The sequence below is a fragment of the Giraffa tippelskirchi genome, chromosome 14 (assembly GCF_054371585.1).
Source record: "Giraffa tippelskirchi isolate mGirTip1 chromosome 14, T2T-mGirTip1v1.2.pri, whole genome shotgun sequence".
Lineage (NCBI taxonomy): Eukaryota > Metazoa > Chordata > Mammalia > Artiodactyla > Giraffidae > Giraffa > Giraffa tippelskirchi.
This window is the reverse complement of record NC_137288.1, coordinates 70,176,115-70,183,749: the sequence shown is the minus strand read 5'-3', so window position 1 is coordinate 70,183,749 and position 7,635 is coordinate 70,176,115. Positions and strand designations below refer to the sequence as shown.

The window sequence follows — 7,635 nt, the reverse complement described above, 5'->3', positions numbered from 1 at the left end:
ACTGGAAATACCATTTAATTTTGGAAGCATTCTAGGCTTATCTTAATATGCAAAGCTGCACAACGTATATTTAAAAACCGTGAAGAGCACATGCACCCCTTATTGAAACAAACATATTAGAATACACTCTTGAAGGGTCTGGAAATTCACAAAGCCTGAAGAGAGTTTATTTTTAAAAACATGTAAGTGTAGTAGTTTTTCCTTGACTAAAATGTGTTAAGAATATTGGGGTCATTAAACAAAGGATGTTGTATTTAGTTCTCTCAGCATGTCAATAACCCAATGCAAAAAAATTAAAATAACCCAATGCAGATCACTGAAATTGACTACAGAACTCACAGTGGGATTTTGTCACATCAATTTCAGTCATTAACTTTCAAACCTGGATTATGGAGTGGTATATTGTGTGGTGTCATACATAGATGATAGATAGGTAGATAGATATTAAGATAGATAGATTTACCATAATTTGCATAACTATGGGCAGTTCTTACATACTTGGGGAAATTCGTATTAGAAAATCTTTCTAACGTTTAATATGCACCCTAAGAAAACTTTCTTATTCTTCACAAATCTTAGCTTAACAAGGGCACATAGTGAGTAGCCGATAAATATTTACTGGTGTACTTACAGAAATCCAATCAGGAATTGGTATCACAAAGATGATACCAAAATGATTTTAGTTGTTCAAGTTTTTATATGCCAAACATTACCAATCCAGCAAAGCTGCACTAGAATCTTGTTGTTGGGCTTAACATATTTAGATTAAAATACATTTGGACAGTCAAGATTGATTCATGTCAATGTATGGTGAAAACCACCACAATATTATAAAGTAATAAGCCTCCAATTAAAATAAATTAATTAATTAAAATAAAATAAAACACATTTGGAGTTTTATTTTGCTTGGGCTTGTGTATGTGTATGTGTGTGCATGCATGCTAAATCACTTCAGTTGTGTCCTACTCTTTTTGACCCCATGGACTATAGCCCACCAGGCTCCTCTGTCCTTTGGATTCTCCAGGCAAGAATACTGGAGTGGGTTGCCATGCCCTCCTCCAGGGGAATCTTCCCCACCCAGGGATCGAACCCGAGTCTCTATGTCTCCTTATGTGTGTGTGAATGTGTCTGTCTAGGGCAGAGAGATAATCTGAAACAAAAATTTGTACAATAGCTATGGAAGATAATTACTTCTCATGTATGTTGAATAAAATAATAAGCAGCAAAAAAGGAAGTAGTAACTTTTAGGGGCACATAAATATGTTTTTAATAAACAAAATCAAAATAACTTCAATGCTACCTTATTTCTGTATTATGACCAATTTTAGAGAGAAAATGAAGAATAAAAAATTGTTAAAAGACAGATGAGGGAAAAACAGGGATGTGAAATAATAAATACCTAGGCACACAAAGTGATGAAAAAATTTTTAAAGAACTTTCTTTTGCAACCTACAGACCTCTAAAATCTTCAACTACCAATAGACTCATGTGTAAATGCCATATCTTGGCATAGGTCCAAGATCAATTTTCCTTTATGGCCCCAGCATTACTTTCTGAACTAAAAATTATTTATTGTGCATGGCTATTTACATGCATCTTTATGTTTGTAGTTCTGACGCTTTCTGGCGTACAGTTACGAGTATCCGCTGTTCGCGTGTCCTCTGGGATCCGCAAGCCGTGTTCGAAAGGGCTGCACCTGCAGTCTGAGGACCTCGGTCGTGGTGGGACTGATGACGCCACTTTTCTGCTCCCCCTCATTAGCTTCCTTGTTCTGCTTCTGTCTGAACTTGACAAAATGTGCTTTGGAATTGAATGTGAAATTTACTGGAAGTGGAGAAAAGATGGGAAACAATTTGTGTCACTCAGGAGAATGGAAGCAAAAGCATGATTACTCTCTTCCACATGGGTTATAGCGCTGTTTCGTGTAAAGATGAAAACTCATCTTAAGAATGATAGTCTGATCTAAGACAGAACTGCCTATGTACTTTAATTATTCTAATGATTTTAAGACAAACATAATCCTAATCATAATCATGAACCATCAGTGGAACACAGTGCTGAGATGAGTAGAATTCAGGCATTCATACTAATAGGTAGGTTAAACTAAACAGTCTCATACATGTAAGAGAAAATAAATCTCTGGTAAAGTAGTACACTTGCTAATGTGCTTGTTTGTAATGTCTTAAAACAGTAGTCTTCACTGCATTCAAGATGGTTAGCAAAGGTCATATGATATTTCTTGATATCATATAATTTTCATACATTGCACACAATAATCATATAATTTTTGTTCATAATATCATTTAAGTAATAATACATTTTTGGAGAATTCTCTAGTCTCAGAGAGCCAAAGTTGGGGATGTTGCCTAATTAGGTACTGTTAGAAAAATTAAAGTTTTGATTAACTTAAAATTGTAGGTGTCAACTGAACTTGTAGTTAAGGAATAGGAAGTGAAAGATTATGAATTTATCTGTCTTTCAATATAACATCTTTTATTCTTGGAAAAGCAGGACACGTTAGTCCTTTTAATGGTCTGTTAGCTTCTGGGAAAAGCCCACTCGTTTTCTGAATCCCATGCATCCGGTGTTCTGCAGATGTGACTTTAGATGTATTCCCAGTGAGAATCTTCCAATTATAGCAGTGTCATATCTGTACTCTGAAAATACATCTGCCTGGGAAAATCAGTCAGTCAGTTCAGTTCAGTGGCTCAGTCATGTCTGACTCTTTGAGACCCCATGGACTGCAGCACGCCAGGCTTCCCTGTCCATCACCAACTCCCGGAGCTTACTCAAACTCATGCCCATCGAGTTGGTGATGTCATCCAACCATCTCATCCTCTGTCATCCCCTTCTCCTCCCGCCGAATCAGTGCTAGCTTTTTTTTTCCCAACTCTTAAGTAGAACTACACTGATAATAAACAATAAATAAAATATTTGGAACAGGATATGATGCTGGGCTTATTATCTGTACTTTTTAACATTATACTAATTTTAATTTCTTTGAAACTAATTTCCTTTCAGAGTTTGTAGTATAAGTTTCCATAATAGAATTACACTGATATAAAGTGTGTAAGCCAATAAAACAGTCCTACATTGTAGATGGTACCTCTATCCTACTATTTAAAGAGATTATTTTGTCTACCTATCAAAATGGAACACACTTGATTTATGATATCAAAAAGACACAGAATGTATCAAAGATAGGCATTTTAGGAAGCCAACTTTGAGTTTCAAGATAGCAGATGTGGCTGAGTCACTGAGTTGTGTCTGACTTTTTGTGACCCAATGGACTGCAGCACATCAGGCCCTCCCTTCCTTCACCATCTCCTGGAGCTTGCTCAAACTCCTGTTCATTGAGTTGGTGATGCCATCCAACCATCTCATCCTCTGCCGCCCCCTTCTCCTCCTGCCCTTAATCTTTCCCAGCATCAGGGTCTTTTCCAGTGAGTCAGCTTTTCACATCAGGTGGCCAAACTATTGGAGCCTCAGCTTCAGCATCAGTCCTTCCAATGAATATTCAGGGTTGATTTCCTTTAGGATTGATTGGTTTGATCTCCTTGCTATCCAAGGAACTCTCAAGTGTCTCCTCTAACACCACAGTTCAAAAGCATCCATTCTTCAGTGCTCAGCCTTCTTTATGGTCCAACTCTCACATCCATGCATAACTACTGTAAAAAACCACAGCTTTGACTACGGAGGTCTACTCTGAGTTTCAAGACAGCAGATAAGAGTCAGTATTATAGCTTAGCATTATCAGAAGATAAAACCCTATAATTCCTTTGCCCCCTAATCCGAGACTATATAGAGAAAATGTCTCAGAGCATAAAAACCAGAAATTCAATGGACTGTGAAGGAATGTGTAATATACAGTTGCAATTTCCATAACCATCCTCACATATTTAGTGTTAGTGGTCTGAAAGTGATTTTCCAACCCAAGACAAGCCAGAAAATAAACTGATGTCATGGCTGACATCACCCAGCAATATCTCAGAAGTATCAGCAGTGTTATCTGTCTGTCATTCATTTTGTCCCTGTGGAACACTTTTCTATTGTTAACCCCAAATCAAGAGAAAATATCCACCTTCTACTTGTTGTTTTACAAAAGAAAAGAAAAAATGAAAAGAACAAAAGTGGAAAAAGAAAAGAAGGAATATTCATATAAAAAAACACCGATTTTATGAAATACGTAAGTTGACAGTGGGTATTTTATGTAGAACAAGTACAGAAATAAAGAAAGTGGAAATTATTCTTTCTTATAAATTACTCTCTGTATATTCAGATCACCTACTCGATCAAAGTACCAGTTATTGGACTGAAATATCAGGAAACTTTTAAGAGAGGAACTTTTTTTAGATTAAACAGCTCTTAAATTTGGTGATTTAATAATTATTGATCAATTAGCCTCAGTAGTGTGCTTAGTTTCTGAGTCATCTCCAACTCTTTGTGACCCCATGGACTGTAGCCCGCCAGGCTCCTCTGTCCATGAGATTCTCCAGGCAAGAATACCGGAGTGGGTTGCCACACCCTCCTCCAGGGATCTTCCCAACCCAGGGATCGAACCCAAATCTCCCGCATTGCAAGCAGGTTCTTTACCACCTGAGCCCCGAGGGAAGCCTCAGTAGAGAGGATTTAAGTCTGACTTCTCTAAAATACTTTGCATCTGCACTGCCTGTTTCAGGTAGTGGAATGCAGTGGATTTAAAAGACCTCCCCCCAGGCTGCAGATGTTCACTTCCCAGAGGATTCTGACCTGAAGCACCACATCCCCAGGAATAGTGCATCATTTTTAGATAATTCCTTCTAAATTAAAGCTAGTATCGCAATCCATTTCAGTATCCTTGCGTGGAAAATCCCATGAACAAAGGAGCCTGGCAGGCTACAGTGCATGGGGTAATAAAGAGTCAGACACAACTGAAGCGACTTAGCATGCAATTAAGTAGGATGATTAGTAAGAAGACTGGGCATATGAAGGAACAGAAAAATTAACATAGGACCTCTCAAACTAAATTTCAAAAGTACCATGAAAGAGGTGTATGTCTTATTCACCCCTGATGCTGTCCTGGGTGCTACTTAATTCAAGATTTATCTGTCAACAAACAGCCTCTGGTAACCACAAATATGGTCTCTTTTCATGAGTTTGTTTTTGAAGTACTGCATTGTCTAAAAAGTTCATTGGGGTTTTTCCATACGGTGTTACGGAAAAAGCCAAGCAAACTTTTTGGCCAACCCAATGAAGTTGACCTACAACCCTATGTTAGTTCCTGATACACAATATAGTGATTTGATATCTCTACACACTTCAAAATGATCACCACAATAAGTCCAGTTCATAAAAAGACTGGCCACCCAGTTTTTTGATTGGAACATTTAGTCAGTCAATCTACCTTTAAAGCAATGATTGACAGTGTTCACTGCCATTTTGTTCTCCGTTTGGAGGTTGCTTTTGTGGCTCTTTTTCGTTCCTTTATTCTTGTTTTGCTCTCTTCCCTCGTGACTTGGTGACTCTTCAGTGTTATGTCTGAATTCCTTTTTCAATTGTATATGAATCTGTTATAGACTTTTGGTTTGTGGGTACCATGAGGTTTATATATAGCATCTTCCCTGGTGGCTCAGATGGTAAAGAATCTGCCTGCAATGCAGGAAACCTGGGTTCAACCCCTGCGTCAGGAAGATCCCCTGGAGAAGAAAATGGCAACCCAATCCCAGTATTCTTGCCTGGGAAATCCCATGGACAGAGGAGCCTGATGGGTTATAGTCCAAGGGGTCACAAAGAGTCGGACAGGACTAAGTGACTAAGCAAACAAAACAATATATAAAAAAAACAATTATATACAATATATTGCTGATCCCTTAGCTACTTATTTTACCATCCTGCATTTTCACTCTCTGTTGACATCATATTTTACATCTTTTACATCTTTATTCTGTGTATCCCTTAACGACATATTATGGATAGAAATGATTACACTACTTTGTCTTGAACTTTCCTGCTAGCTTTGTGAGTGATTGCTGTAGTAACTTTACAGTGTTTCCGCCTTTACCAATGAGATTTTCTTTTATAATTTTCTTATTTCTAGTGGTTGTCTTTTTCTTTTGGTTTTGAGAAGTCCTTTTAATACCTCTCATAAAGCTGGTTTCCTGGTGTGAACTCTCAGCTTTTCTTGCCTGTAAATCTCTCGATCTCTCCTTCCCTTTATGCTCAGCAATTGCAAGTGCTCTTCCCCTGCCTGGTCCTTGCAACAAGTGTTATAGCTAGGCGTCAGCCGAGGGCTTAATAGCAAGCAGATGTCACTCTCAAATTTGGTCATTTGAGGAGAATATAGTAAAGAGATACTTTCAAAGATGTTGGCAGGAGGAAAGGGAACTCACAAGAAATTGTAACCAGAATTTTTTAGAGGTGGATGGCTTTATCACCTTTAAAATGAAGCAAAATGAGGGAGCAGAAAAAGCCATATGATTAGTACTTGACTTTGGTGAAGGGTTAGCAATGCAGGAGACCCAGGTTCAACCCCTGGGTCGGGAAGATTGCCTGGAGAAAGGCATGGCAACCCACTGCAGTATTCTTGCCTGGAGAATTCCATGGACAGAGGAGCCTGATGGGGTACAGTACACAGGGTTGCAATGAGTCAGACACGACTGAGAGACTAACACTTCCACTTCGGAGAAGGGAGTTGGAAAATAAATACCCAGCCTTGCTCTCTATCACCCAATGTCTGCTGCTACTGCTTCCCATTGGACAAACCCAGCTGGAGACCAGAAGACAATGGAGTCAAAAACCACCAATTCATACAAGGCTGTCAGGGCACAGAGCATGCTGGAGAAGGATGGAGAAGATTTGGAAGGCCAAACAGAAGACATGCCACATAAATTCCTTCAAATTTTCTCAGTATAATTGGTTTTAAAGAATAGCTCATGGTTACATTCATTAGTCCTGCCCTGACTGCTAGAGAATTTGAGCATCCTCACATTTATATGCTGGACTTGCACAGCTGCCCTTCTGTGAACTGTTTTCTTACATTCTTTGCACTTTAATTTGATATTAGAGTTTGTTTCCATTTTGCAACAGCTCCTAGTATTTGTTTTTGTTATCTCATTTTTCGAAACTTGCTATTTCTCTCTTGGTTTAGGTTATATATTCCTTTGCTGTACCCAAGATTTAAAAACATCTTTTGGAATTTAAATATATATCATTTTGTTTAATAGAGTCTAGATTTCCAGTTTGGAGAAAAGAGGATGTCCTTCACCCACAGATGATATCTTCTAATATATGTTTTTAGATATTTTCTAATATATGTTTTAAACAATTAAAACTGTAATTCATCCAGAACTTATTTTCATATGTAGTAAAGCCAGGTGTACACTTTTATTCTTCCAGAAACATAGCCAGCTATGTCAGCACCATTTAATGGCTAAAACATTCTATTATGAATAAATTTAATCATTATTACATATATAAAATTTCTATCTACACTGAAATTAATTTCTAAATACCCTTGTTTTTTATTCCTGCAATCAGTTTTGTTTATTTAAAGACCAAGACAAGAGAGACTTAATTACACTGATTTTATAACATAATCTAATGTCTAGACCCTGATGCTGGGAAAGATTAAAGGCGGGAGGAGAAGCAGACGACAGA

The 7,635-nt window shown here is 37.8% G+C and overlaps 1 protein-coding gene across 17 annotated transcripts in view; it reads right to left on the bottom strand.

The window, feature by feature from the left end:
• Positions 1-7,635, bottom strand: part of LOC145534777 (glutamate decarboxylase 1-like) — a 216,936-nt gene that overhangs the window by 97,189 nt on the left and 112,112 nt on the right. The window lies entirely within an intron of this gene.